At 42.7% G+C, this 13,696-nt stretch overlaps 1 protein-coding gene across 3 annotated transcripts in view; it reads left to right on the top strand.

Moving 5' to 3' along the window:
* POU6F2 (POU class 6 homeobox 2) overlaps nt 1-13,696 on the top strand; it is a 513,474-nt gene that overhangs the window by 66,282 nt on the left and 433,496 nt on the right. Inside the window, exon 1 of one of the 3 annotated variants that reach the window (XM_083188465.1) lies at nt 10,960-11,119. The exons of the other annotated variants lie outside the window; for them this stretch is intronic. The gene's annotated coding sequence lies outside the window, so the exon portion shown is untranslated. Of the gene's footprint in view, nt 1-10,959; nt 11,120-13,696 lie in introns of those variants that run through there. 3 annotated transcript variants of the gene reach the window in all.

Here is a 13,696-nt window from a genome sequence, read left to right as displayed (position 1 = left end):
CTGGTACTGTCCCCGATGCCCCTGGGCGGTGGGCATCGGGCTGATTATGGTGTAAAAAAATAGATTAAACTATTGTTTTTTACTGTGGCACTACAAGTGCCAGCAAGCCTCCCCAGCAAGCTGGGACTTGGAGAACCACAAGTCCCAGCCTGCTGGGCATTAAAGGGCCCGCTGGCACTTGTAGTTCCACAGTTAAAAAAATAGTACACAAAACACACTGACACACTTTTAAAATAAAACTTTAGTGCATACAAAGCCCACACATACTAATACTTACCTATCTTCTTTCTGTAGGTATCCCTGGTCCTGTGTCGTCTTCTGGTCCATGTCGACGTCTTCTGGATCCATGTCGTCCTCGCTGTCGGCGGTCCGGAGTCCGACGAAATCCATTTGGGAAGCTGTGGAAGGAAACCATACTCACCTGTCCCAGCGCGACGTAGTCCAGGTAAGGGTCTTGGCAAAAAAAACAAACCGACACCCGAATCCAGACCGGACTGAGAGACGCACGGGGCGAAATGTAATAGGGTGCGATTTTTAGACTAAAAAAAAATCGCACCAAATCGCACCTTTAAAAATCGCATTTTTTGCCGCGAATTCGCATATGTAATGAGATGCGAATTAGCGGCAAAAAATGCGATTTGCCGCGATTTCGGGCGATTTTTAGTCATGAAAATGTGCGCATTTTCAGTCATGAAAATGTGCGCATTTTCATAAATGCGATTTTGTGCAAAAAAAAAAAGTTAAAAAAAAAACGGCGTGGGGTCCCCCCTCCTAAGCATAACCAGCCCCGGGCTCATTGAGCCGGACCTGGTTCCAAAAATACGGGGGGACAAAAAGCATAGGGGTCCCCCGTATTTCTGAAACCAGCCCCGGACTCTTGGACCGGTCCTGGTTCCAAAAATACGGGGGACAAAAAATCTGGGGGTCCCCCGTATTTTGAAACCAGCACCGGGCTCCAACAGCCCGCGGTGTCATGCCACAGCCGGGGGACACTTTTTATACAAGGTCCCCCGGCCAAAACATGAGCACCGTGGCTGGTCAGCCTTGGACGGGGTACCTGGAGGAGTGGGGACCCCCCCAATAAAGGGGTCCCCCCCCCCCAGGCTTCACCCGTCCAGGGCTGAAGCCCGGGGCTGTCACCGGCGTCCGTGGCCAGTGGACGCCGGCCTGATAGGGTTAAATCCATCATACATATCATTACATTGCTTTTTACCGGCGAACTACAAGTGCCAGCAGACCTCCCCCGCATGCTGGGACTTGGAGAACCACAAGTCCCAGCATGCGGGGCATTAATGGGCCCGCTGGGACTTGTAGTCCACCTGTAAAAAGAATGTTTATAAAAAACACACACACAGAGAAGTACAAGTTTATTACACACACACACCTCACTTTTACACCAGCATACTTACCATTCCTGGATCCAGCGCTGGTCTGGCTGCTTCTAAGCCGGCTCCCCCCGCACTGACAGGCAGCGGGGAGAACCGGCTGTCTCCGTTGCTTCTAACAGCCTCTGTAGCGCTGTCCGAGTGCTACAGAGGCTGAGAGCGTGATTGGCTGAGCTACAGTATGCGTCTCCATGGAGACGCATAGCTCAGTCCTGATTGGCTGAGCTATGCGTCTCCATGGAGACGCATACTGTAGCTCAGCCAATCACGCTCTCAGCCTCTGTAGCACTCGGACAGCGCTACAGAGGCTGTTAGAAGCAACGGAGACAGCCGGTTCTCCCCGCTGCCTGTCAGTGCGGGGGGAGCCGGCTGAGAAGCAGCCAGACCAGCGCTGGATCCAGGAATGGTAAGTATGCTGGTGTAAAAGTGAGGTGTGTGTGTGTAATAAACTTGTACTTCTCTGTGTGTGTGTTTTTTATAAACATTCTTTTTACAGGTGGACTACAAGTCCCAGCGGGCCCATTAATGCCCCGCATGCTGGGACTTGTGGTTCTCCAAGTCCCAGCATGCGGGGGAGGTCTGCTGGCACTTGTAGTTCGCCGGTAAAAAGCAATGTAATGATATGTATGATGGATTTAACCCTATCAGGCCGGCGTCCACTGGCCACGGACGCCGGTGACAGCCCCGGGCTTCAGCCCTGGACGGGTGAAGCCTGGGGGGGGGGGACCCCTTTATTGGGGGGGTCCCCACTCCTCCAGGTACCCCGTCCAAGGCTGACCAGCCACGGTGCTCATGTTTTGGCCGGGGGACCTTGTATAAAAAGTGTCCCCCGGCTGTGGCATGACACCGCGGGCTGTTGGAGCCCGGTGCTGGTTTCAAAATACGGGGGACCCCCAGATTTTTTGTCCCCCGTATTTTTGGAACCAGGACCGGTCCAAGAGTCCGGGGCTGGTTTCAGAAATACGGGGGACCCCTATGCTTTTTGTCCCCCCGTATTTTTGGAACCAGGTCCGGCTCAATGAGCCCGGGGCTGGTTATGCTTAGGAGGGGGGACCCCACGCCGTTTTTTTTTTATAAAAACACTTTTACACATTTTTATTAACAGAACCATGCACAGATCTCAATGATCTGTGCATGGTTCTGTCAAATTCGCCTGTCAGAACCTGGTCTATTTTTTTTGCGATTTTTGGTAACATTGACCAAAAATCGCACCCTATTACATTTGCGAGTTGTATACTTTATAAAACATCTGGATGCGAATTGAAATGTGACTAAAAATCGCACTTCTAAAAGTGCGATTTCGCGGTAAAAAGTGTGATTTTTTACCGCGATTTTCAACCTATTAAATGTGCGATTTTCGGAAAATGTGCGATTTCGGCCGTTTTTGACCAAAAATCGCACATGTCTAAAAAATCACACCCTATTACATTTCGCCCACGGTGTTTGTTTACATCGTGTGGCTCCGCCTCCCGAATGCCGCTATTGGCCGCCTTGCGGCCTAGCGGCTCCTGATTGGCCTCTAGGCCGCAAGGCGGCCAATAGCGGCATTCGGGAGGCGAAGCCGCACGATGTACACAGAGTACCGTGCGTCTCCCTGTCCGGCTGGTTTCGGGGTGTTCGGTTTGTTTTTTTGCCAAGACACTTACCTGGACTACGTTGCGCTGGGACAGGTGAGTATGGTTTCCTTCCACAGCTTCCCAAATGGATTTCGTCGGACTCCGGACCGCCGACAGCGAGGACGACATGGATCCAGAAGACGTCGACATGGACCAGAAGACGACACAGGACCAGGGATACCTACGGAAAGAAGATAGGTAAGTATTAGTATGTGTGGGCTTTGTATGTATTAAAGTTTTATTTTAAAAGTGTGTCAGTGTGTTTTGTGTACTATTTTTTTAACTGTGAAACTACAAGTGCCAGCGGGCCCTTTAATGCCCAGCAGGCTGGGACTTGTGGTTCTCCAAGTCCCAGCTTGCTGGGGAGGCTTGCTGGCACTTGTAGTGCCACAGTAAAAAACAATAGATTATTCTATTTTTTACACCATAATCAGCCCGATGCCCACCGCCCAGGGGCATCGGGGACAGTACCAGGCTTCAGCCTGGTCAGGTAAGTCCTGGAGGGGGGGGACCGGTCAGGGGGTTAATGTTTTGGCTGCGGGACCTTATATTATAAGTGTCCCCCGGCTGTGACATTACCCTGCTGGCTGGTTGTGCCTGGGACTGGTTCTTGAAATACGGGGGACCCCTAGTCATTTTGTCCCCCGTATTTTGGGAACCAGCCCCGGACCTGGAGCCTGGGGCTGGTTGTTAAAAATCGGGGAACCCCTATTTGTCGGGTTCCCTGATTTTTAATTACCGGCCCCGGCTCCTTCAGCCTGGTGCTGGTTTCGGCTGTGGGGGGGACCCCACGCCGTTTTTTTTAATTTATTTATTTAATTTTTCTATTTTTTTACACCGCAGCCTGCACGGATCTGACTGATCCGTGCAGGCTTAAAGCAAATAGAACAGGAAAATGGTGTTCTATTTTCCTGTCGTATTTGCATGCCTGTTTTACACCACTAAGCAGCCGTATTATCAGTACGGCTGCTTAGTAAATCAGAAACCACCATTCTTTTGAATGGTAATTTCTGTCGTATCCTATCGATGGTGTAGACATTCGTATTTGTAAATACAAATACGAATGTTCCATCTTTAGGAATACGAATTGTTGTATTTTTGGGATTGTAAATCCCGAAAATACAAATTCGTAAAAAAAAGGTGTATTTCTCCCTACGAATACACCTTTTTTCTACGAATCCATTTTGGTAAATGTCCCCCCATATAACAAATGTGTGCGACACTGACAATTTTAGCGGATATATTGCACATCGCTCACAGAGATGTTGATACCCTTTTTTTTTGCGCATGTCTCACAGAGATGTCGGCATTTTAGCGAATATTTTGCGCATCTCTCACAGAGATGTTGGCATTCAAAGGGTTAAAGATTTCATTACTATTTGCTAGATATTATTTAACATACTTACATACAAATAATTCAAAGGTTTTGTTCAAAGATGGCGCTGATACTACACCAGTGCAGCCCACCTCACACTTAAGACCTTCACCACAGGCCTAGGATCAATACGTGTGCAAAAAAATGGAGATAGTGTGTATGGGCGCTTAAGTGATAAAAACAAATAGAGATAGTATACATACAAATAAATGTAGAATCCGCCTGTTTGATTGAGGGTCTTTTTATACCTGTTTGTTTGGGAAAGGTCTTTTAATTAGACCCTCAATCAAACAGGCGGATTCTACATTTATTTGTATGTATACTATCTCTATTTGTTTTTATCACTTAAGCGCCCATACACACTATCTCCATTTTTTTATACTTACATACAAGATAAAGGCCCTTACTCTGGTTGGTGCGGTAATGTCCGCGTGCGGTCGGTCCGCCGTTGTTTTGTGTCTGCGCATGTGCAGAGGCGTCTCTGCGCATGTGCGAACGGGACGCACGTCCAAATTCCGCATGAAATGTGTACACTACGAACAGGGGGTGGAGAGGGGCGTGAAGGGCTGTTTGGGCTCATTACCATATGTTTACACCCCGCGTTTCATGGGCGTTCCCATGAAAACGCTGGGCGTACGTATGGTAATGCGGCCGTGACGCACATGTAGGGGGCGGACATATGACATTGCCGGATGTCAGCTGCCCGCCCAGATCCCTGCTTTTGCACTGAGAAATGCCCGTGTGGTCTGAGGTTGCGGGAGCTGCCTGACCACTCGGTCCTGCATTCAATGGTCTGCGACCATCAAATGATGGGGGAGGTTCCCTGAGATGGAGGAGGTGTATTCATGAGAAATACACTTGCGGTCCGTTCGGACAGCTTCTTACCGCATTCGGACGGAGTGAGCAATCCGTACGAAAGGCGGGGTTTAGGACGCACGGTCCTGGCCGCATATTCGGCTCCGTCAGAACAAACGTAGAATTTAGTCTGCTCAAAGATAAATCATAATCTACTTAACCTAAATGCAATCACATATACACACTGGCTTCACTTTATACAGCTTGATTGTGTTACTGCTTTATTAGGCTGTTTATTTGGTGCCCCCTTTACATAGCTTAATTGTGGGCCTTCATCACTACATGTAGCTTAAGTGAGACTTTGCCCCATTCCTATTAAATTATTTGATTGTGGCTCCTACCCTATACAGTATATACAGTAGATTGTGGTGCTACCTATTTATTAGGCTTTATTCATTATTCCTTTGCCACACTCTATCCCCTTAACTTCTTTCTTACATTCTTGCATGGCTGCTCTCCTGTTTGTACAACAATTTTGTGTATATCCACTGGCGAGTTAACAAATGTATATCACTTACACAATATACTAAGATATATTCTTTAGAGTCTCTGAGATCTAAAAGAAACTCAAAGGAGAAAAGACCATAGTGCAATAATGTCTGAAACAAGATGCTGATTTGGTGTTTATTCAATGCACTCACATTTCAGATAGATATTGTATGCATATCAATGGGTCTTTTCCATCCACTCCAATCTGCCACATGAAATGTCCCTGTGGACTTGATGAGAGGTATATATAGTGCAGAGACGTTTGTTTCAAAAGTTAAAATTAACACTTTATTAGATACACTCACATGTGGTAGATAAAATCAAGCGAAAAAACCCCTCAGGGTGATAGGATCCTGGAACTGTGCCCTGGAACATGCAGGTCCTTCAAACAGCCGGCCAGCGGTGGATGTCAGATAATGCAGCCCCTCTCTTGGGGCCTCAGGATAGGATCCGCTCGGTGGTGTTCACTCGGCTTAAGCGCGCTTTCGGGCAAGTGTGCCCTTCCTCAGAAGCGTAGTGGACACCATCGGACGGGGCCTTCTTATACCCCCCCATACAATTAAGATTTGCATCAGCTGTGACAGCTCCGATCTCCCGGAAGCCACGCTCCGGTCTCAGTAGCCGGAAGTGACGTCACATGTCTCTCCGTCAGTTTCCTGGCTTGTGGAACGCAAATTTTCTTTCTTCCGGAACGCACCTCCATTATTATGACAAAGTTCGTATTCAGCCCATCATTGATTGAGTCCGATTTGAGTGGTATGTCACAAATAACGGGGCATGAGTTCAATCAGCTCACAAGGCGCAATCCATATTTTGAAGAAGTATAAAAAAATATACATAAAAAACGTATCAGTTACATACATAAAGGAATTCATTACATTTACAATTCTAAAATATTATATCGATATAATACGCAACATCGATATATATAATTTATTTAAAAAAGGGAAAAATACATACATTTAAAAGGAAAATATATATATACCCAATATAACGAGGAACATAGCAAAAAGATAGAAATAGAAAAAATAGACCATTTTAAGAGAAAAGGTACATGGCTACAAAAACCACTTGAGTTCAAACTCACTGTTTAAACCCAGTGGCACTAAGGTATGCAATTTATATATCCATTCCATTTCCGTCCTTGCTAGTCTGGAGGCTATATTGTTATACCGCCAGCTAGGACTGATGGTCTGGATCCCCCAAAAAGTTTTAATACACCCGGGATTCGAGCCATGTACCTTTTTAAAGTGTGCAGACACTGTGTGATTATCCAAGCCTTTTTTGATGTTATATATATGTTCCGCTAAGCGGACTTTCAAACATCTCGTAGTCTTGCCTACGTATACTAATCCACAATTGCATTCTATGGCATACACAAAATTTCTTGTATTGCAGGTGATAAAGTCTCTTATAGGATATTTTTGGCCTTTCACTGTGAATTCTTTAATCTTACTTGTGCCTTTCGTGTTTCGACACATCAAGCAAAGGCCACAGCGGTGGAAACCCTGGCTTCTTTCACTGCTCCTTTTTGGTACTTCCATTGCGCTTTTTACTACGGTATCCTTGATCGTTTTGGATCGCTGGTAGATAAAGCCTGGATGAATGGGTAAATTAGGGCCCAGAATTGGGTCCTTCTGAAGAATTGGCCAGTTTTTCCTGAAAATATGTTCAACTTCTTTATGCTGACAATGGTATTTACTAATAAATGACCATTGAAGTCTGTCGTCTGCTTTTTTAGGTGGTTTAGTTCCAGATAATAAAGATGTTCTTTCAATAACATCAACTTTCCTTTGAGCTTCCTCTATTTGGTCTACATTCTAACCTTTTTCCAGGAACCTGGAGCTCATTTGGTTGATTTGTTCTTGATAAACGGACTGTTCTGTACAACTCCTTTTTACCCTCAAGAATTGGCTGTAGGGTATGCCATTCAGCCAATTCTCGTGGTGCTGACTTGATTTTTCAATGAGACTGTTGGAGTCAGTTGGTTTCCTATAAATTTTGGTATGTAGGAAACTTTCTTTAATGTATAAGCTCAAATCCAAAAAGCATATTTGTTCTTTGCTCTTACAAAATGTTAGCTTTATATCACAATTATTAACATTGAGTTTTTCACAGAAAGAATCTAATTCATTGGGATCTCCGTCCCACAGGAACAGTATGTCGTCGATAAATCGATGCCATAGCACCAGGCCTGCCCCCAGCTCCCCCCCATGCCATACGGTATGAAGTTCCCAATATGACATGAAGAGGTTTGCATAGCTGGGGGCAAACCTGGTGCCCATAGCCGTTCCAACCCGCTGGATGTAGTAGCACCCATTAAAGTAGAAATAATTGTTTCTTAAAATAAACTTTATACTATCCAAAATGAAGTTTTTCAAATCCTCTGAATGTGAGGTTTGGTTGAGAAAATATTGTACCGCCTCTATACCTTTCTCCTCTCTAATAATAGTATAAAGTGTGGAGACGTCGGCCGTTGCCATGGTATTGCTTTCTTTCCATGTTACTTCCTCCAAAAGTTGTAACACTTCATTTGAATCCTTAACATATGCATGGGTGTTTTTAACCAATGGTTGTAGATAATGATCTACTAGGGCGGACAGATTTGAGGTAATACTATTTGTCCCAGATATTATGGGCCTGCCGGGGGGGTGGAGGGGGTCCTTATGGATTTTTGGGAGGACATATATTGTTGGGGTGGATGCGTCTGTTATATTGAGAAACTCAAATTCAGATTTAGTGATTACATTTTTTTCTAATGCTTGTGTGGTTAACAATAATAGTGATTTCGAGATACGTGTTAACGGGTCACTTTTTAGTTTCTCATATGTTTTTCCATCTCCCAATTGTTTGTTGATTTCCATAATATAGTCCTCAACATCCATAAGGACCACCCCTCCACCCTTATCCGCCGGTTTGATTATTACCTCTTTATGCTTTTTCAAGGACTCCAAAGCCTGCCATTCCTTTCTAGTAAGGTTACAATTTTTTCTCTTTTTTTAAAGGTTTTTTTCTACTTCATCTAACACTATTTTATTAAAGCATTCGATGAATGCTCTCCTGTTTGTGTCTATATCGTACCTGGGTAGCTTCTACTGTAGCTTAATTTTAGGGATGAGATGTTATAATACTGTATCAGTCTATTCTACTTGTGCAAATAAACAACAAATTAGATGGCAGTGTAAAATTAATGCTCTTAAAGTATAATCTATCTATCTATCTATCTATCTATCTATCTATCTATCTATCTATCTATCTATACATACATACATACATACATATATATATATATATATATATATATATATACTATACAGTATGTCTAGAGTTCCTGAGTCTCTGAAACACTGTCATCTGCTGGCAGAAAGTGAAACTACATCTCTTACTCACACATGCACAAACACAGAAGGTAGCAGACTAGCTTCAAAGTTTTTGCTTCGAGCGAGCTAACTAGAGAAGTTTATATTTGTTTTTGATGAAGGAAATATTCTTGGGTCAGTTGAAATCATGAATCCCATTGGCTAGGCTGACTTTAGAGGAAATCAGAGGATCCAGAAGAAATATACAGGAGTACTGGAAGAACATACACATTTGGGGCCTAATTCAGTGGTGAATTTTGCCCCGTTCTGATGTTTGTGGGTCTGCGCATGCACAAATGCGTTTCTTGCACATGTGCAGACCCCTGCAACGATTGGCTTTAGCAATTTACACACTCACCGGGCCGTTTGTTGCAGGGGGGGGGGGGGGGGGGGGCTGGGGTGGTGAAAACCCTGGACCATGGAAACTCATTTTATGGGCATCCCATGAAAATGCTGGACGTTCCCATGGGGATGCGGGTGGGCCAATGCCTGCTGGAGGTGGGCAGCTGCCTGCCCCGTCTTCGTCGTAGCGCACGTAAATAAAAGTCACTTTTCACTGACAATTTGTGAAGGCAGGAGAAATCATTTGATGGTTGGCGACCATAGAAAGATTTCTCCAGCTAGTGGAGGCATACGAGGGGATGTGTTCTCCTATACATCCCCTTGCATTGTGCCAAGGAGATTCGGCAAGGGGGGGGGGTGTGTTTGCCCCCGACATATCTTTACACTCATCATGCCGGCAGATACTGAGTTGGAAAATGTGTAGAGATGCAACTTTCAAACAACATGGATTCATTCCATATGTACATTTACTAAAAGTATTTTTTTCTGTTTGAGGCTATACAATATGAAGCAGCAGGTAAAACTGTATTTGAATAACTAGTTTGTTTAGTTTTACCAGTGGACATCACCTAGTGCACTATGTTTCAGGTGACTGCTTGCCTTTCATTAGGTACAAAATGAGACAGGGTACCATATAATAGCAGTAGTGCTACACATTTGCACACTACATTCTTTAAATAGTTTTTTTTGTAGAGAGATAAAACATTATTTTGAGTACTACTACTTAGGGGTAAATTTACTAAAGCGTCTAAAAATAAAAAAAGAGGTTGTTGGACATTAGAGAGTGATTGTGACTTTCTGAGTGAATCAGAATAACCCCCATAGTGCATACACACGGAACGATATTGTTCAGTGACGTCACCCGGCTCCATGCTGGACATGCAATCAATATAGTGAAGAAGGTTCTTAGCAGATACTCTAATTTGATCACCATTAATATGCAAGTACAGTAAGTTTCACAATAAAAGAGCACAAAATATAATATTTGGATGTTTTCATCCTTAGAGGGAATGGGTAATAATTTGAAAAAGTCGGTTTCTGTCAAATAAACAAACATTACGATGCTGCTTTATACGCAATACGGCTACGTTTATTTTCAACACAATGCAAACAGTCCAGTTGGATCTATTGTGAATATAGCACCAACAGGAGCATTGCTTAGCAAATACAAATATATAAGTGCTGTACGATTGTGGATTAAGAATAGAAGAAAAAAACACATTTGGTCTGAAAAGATGCTTTGGGAGAAATGGGGTGTCTTTAGTTTATTGGGATTGTTTGCAAAGCTCTAATGTGCTGTCACCACAAGAATAATTTTTTCCTTTACAATCTACTTAGCAAAGATTTATCGATCCTTGTCCCCTTCATTGAGAATTACTGATCCATTTTAGAAAATCTGATTTTCACACCCTTCATGAGAATGTGCACTGCTCAGTCCTCTGGAGACTGCCTGAGAAGTTGACTTTGACATGAAATTCCTCAGCAGCAACACACGGGAGTCTGTGGTCTCATTCCCGATTTGTTGCAAAGGGTGGTAAAATACTTTTATACATCTAGAGAGACATGATTACACTGCAAGGACCTATTTCTTCCATCCTGCTGGATGTATCTGGGTTACTGTTATTTGTGTAAATAGCATTTTTTACCTTTCTTCTCTTTTTCACTCTCCTGCTCAGTAGCTATGCTTTGAACACTAAGGTAAGATTTACATTGTTTAAATTCAGGTTTTCAAACCAGTGGGGTTTTTTGGATGAAATATGTATTGTGTGAACAAATAACTTTCTTGTAGATGTGTTTGCTTTATGCTAGCTGCTCTGGAGTCACTACCGGATACTAAAGCTTCAGAGTCTCAGGCAGGAAATATTAACCCATTTCGGTGCTTGCAGAATTTTTAGAAAATCTGTATATTAAATGTTTCACAGTCTATAGGCAATATTAGACAATGCCTAGAAGTCTTGGTATCTATGTGTGCATAGTTATTTTTTATTGATATACACTATTTTTTATATAGTCCTGTTTTAAGATTCTTTTTATTTTTTAACAATTTGCATTCACAATTACCAAGTGTTCATGGCTTAGAGTAGAGTTGAGAAGAAATCTATAGAGTTGAAGTGTTTTTGAAATTCTAATTGTGTTAATAAAGCAAAAATAGATCAAACTATTATTGAAACTGCTGCCAATTTAATCTCACATGAGGAAAAAGTCTGCTTGAGTTATTTGTTTCCTTGATCATTCCAGTTGTTTTATATACTAGTAATAGCAATATCGTTTATCTTCAAAATCCTCTGTTTTGCCCCCCCTGCCTCCTTTGGTATGGAATTCAGGGGCATAATTAAACATTTTGAAAGCATATGTCAATAAGGAGCTGATTGGTTGGATAATCACATAAGATTAGTAACAAATAATTACAAAAATATCACTTGTTCATAATATACCCCTTAGTACATTGACACTGCCTTTCTTCCAGTGACATTAGATGCCACCTTGGCACTTACATAGTCACTTGCAAAATCTTTACTGACTGTATCACAGTTGAACATAGACCCCAATTTTTCTTACTGTCCTATATATATTTTCCGATCTATTCTGCATTTTTCTATATATTTCTTTTAGATCGGTGCCCAAAACTAAAGCCAATATTCAAATTGTGCGCTAAATAAATATCTTGGTAATATAGAGTATTTAGCGTACGGTTAAATAAGTTTATCACATACGTTTTCTATGCCAAACAAGTCAGAGAAACAATTAAAACTTTGCAAACAATGCACATAGTTCCAACTGTATAGAAAATAGCAGGTAGATATTTGGTGACTCATTTTAAAGGTGCTGCATTCTTCTACAAAGGCAGAGTACTGTAGAAAGAAAATGAGAGTTTTAAGATCTTTTCTATAAAGAGCAGAGAGAGACGGTCCGTGCATGCAGTGTTCTCGGCAGGAGCAGTCCTAGAATTCTTTATTATACATCCGTGGAGACAATAGAATGGACTGTAAGTAGCTTCTGTCTCTCACTATAATAATGTACATAAAGCCAGGGGTCAGTTTGGGTTCGTACATGGCTTTGATGCTGTGTGAAGGTCACCAGGGGAATCGATGGGCAAAAATGAGACCAGCATTCCATTCAATCAATGATATTTTTTTTTATCTAAAGTGGACACCGCTGGGTGTAAGTTTTACTGCTTCAAAATGCTTTTTTCTCACTTTAATAGACTGAGTGAGATATATTACATACTTACTGTACAATATTTTTTTTTGTTTTATATTTGTTTTATGGTTTTCATAAGCCTAAAACTGGCTAACATCTATCATAAAGTATTTTCACAAGATCTACAAATTGCAAAAGATTAATTTGGAGCTTGTACAGTACATAATCAGTGCATTAATTACTTTTATTTGCTATAGTAAAATCATTAGCACTGCTATTGAATATGTACCAGTGTGCTATTATGAGCTTTATCTGCATACACTTTACATGAACAGACTGTAGAAATAAGCAGAATTATCGGGTCCATAAGTCTGGAAAATCTGGGGAAATTCCTGTTCTCCCATTGCTGAGATATTTAAGACTGTTATAACAAATGCAAGAATCCAAGATCTTTGAAACATCATATTCTACACATCACTGAGTCTGAACTTTGGGTGCCTTGGGTAACTTGAAGTGGAAACGAATGGGTATCAATGGCTTTAATAATGAAATATGAAATGTATTTTGAATTTTCAGAAACTGAGGAAGCCTTTCTAAGCTGCCGGGTAAATGACTTGTTGCACTGGGAAAGGACCAATAAAACAAGGTGCAAATTTTATGGATGGAACGTCGTAAATTACGAGTGGAAACCACACACAATCCCCAGGTTTTAAGGAGGAAACTGCTTTACACTTCCTGTCTGCAAACCTTTTGATATTACTAGACGCTTTCAGGAAGAATGCTTGAATCAGGGCCAGATTAAGGTCTATGAAGGCCCTGGACAACAAAGGTGCACCCCCACCCCACCCAGCAATGGGGACACCTCCCTCCTCTCCTTCCTTATTCCCTTAAGTATAGCATATTGCCCAGGTGCAATATGAGAAGCAGAATCCCTGCTTGCCGTGTCCCATGCGGTACTCATCCAGCAAGTTTCCCAGCAGCAAGGGGGGCTTCTTTAATTATGTCACACAGCACCACTGCTTGTGTGCCCTCCAGGTTGTCTCCCCACTTGCCTTGTAGTGCTCACCCAGGAAGCCTTCCAACACCAAGGTGGGGGTCCGAAATTCTGTTTCATAGCACCACTGCTTGTGAGTC

This window comes from Crinia signifera, chromosome 5 (genome assembly GCF_055691185.1).
Source record: "Crinia signifera chromosome 5, ASM5569118v1, whole genome shotgun sequence".
NCBI classification, from domain to species: Eukaryota; Metazoa; Chordata; class Amphibia; order Anura; family Myobatrachidae; genus Crinia; species Crinia signifera.
This window is presented reverse-complemented; position numbering and strand designations above follow the sequence as displayed.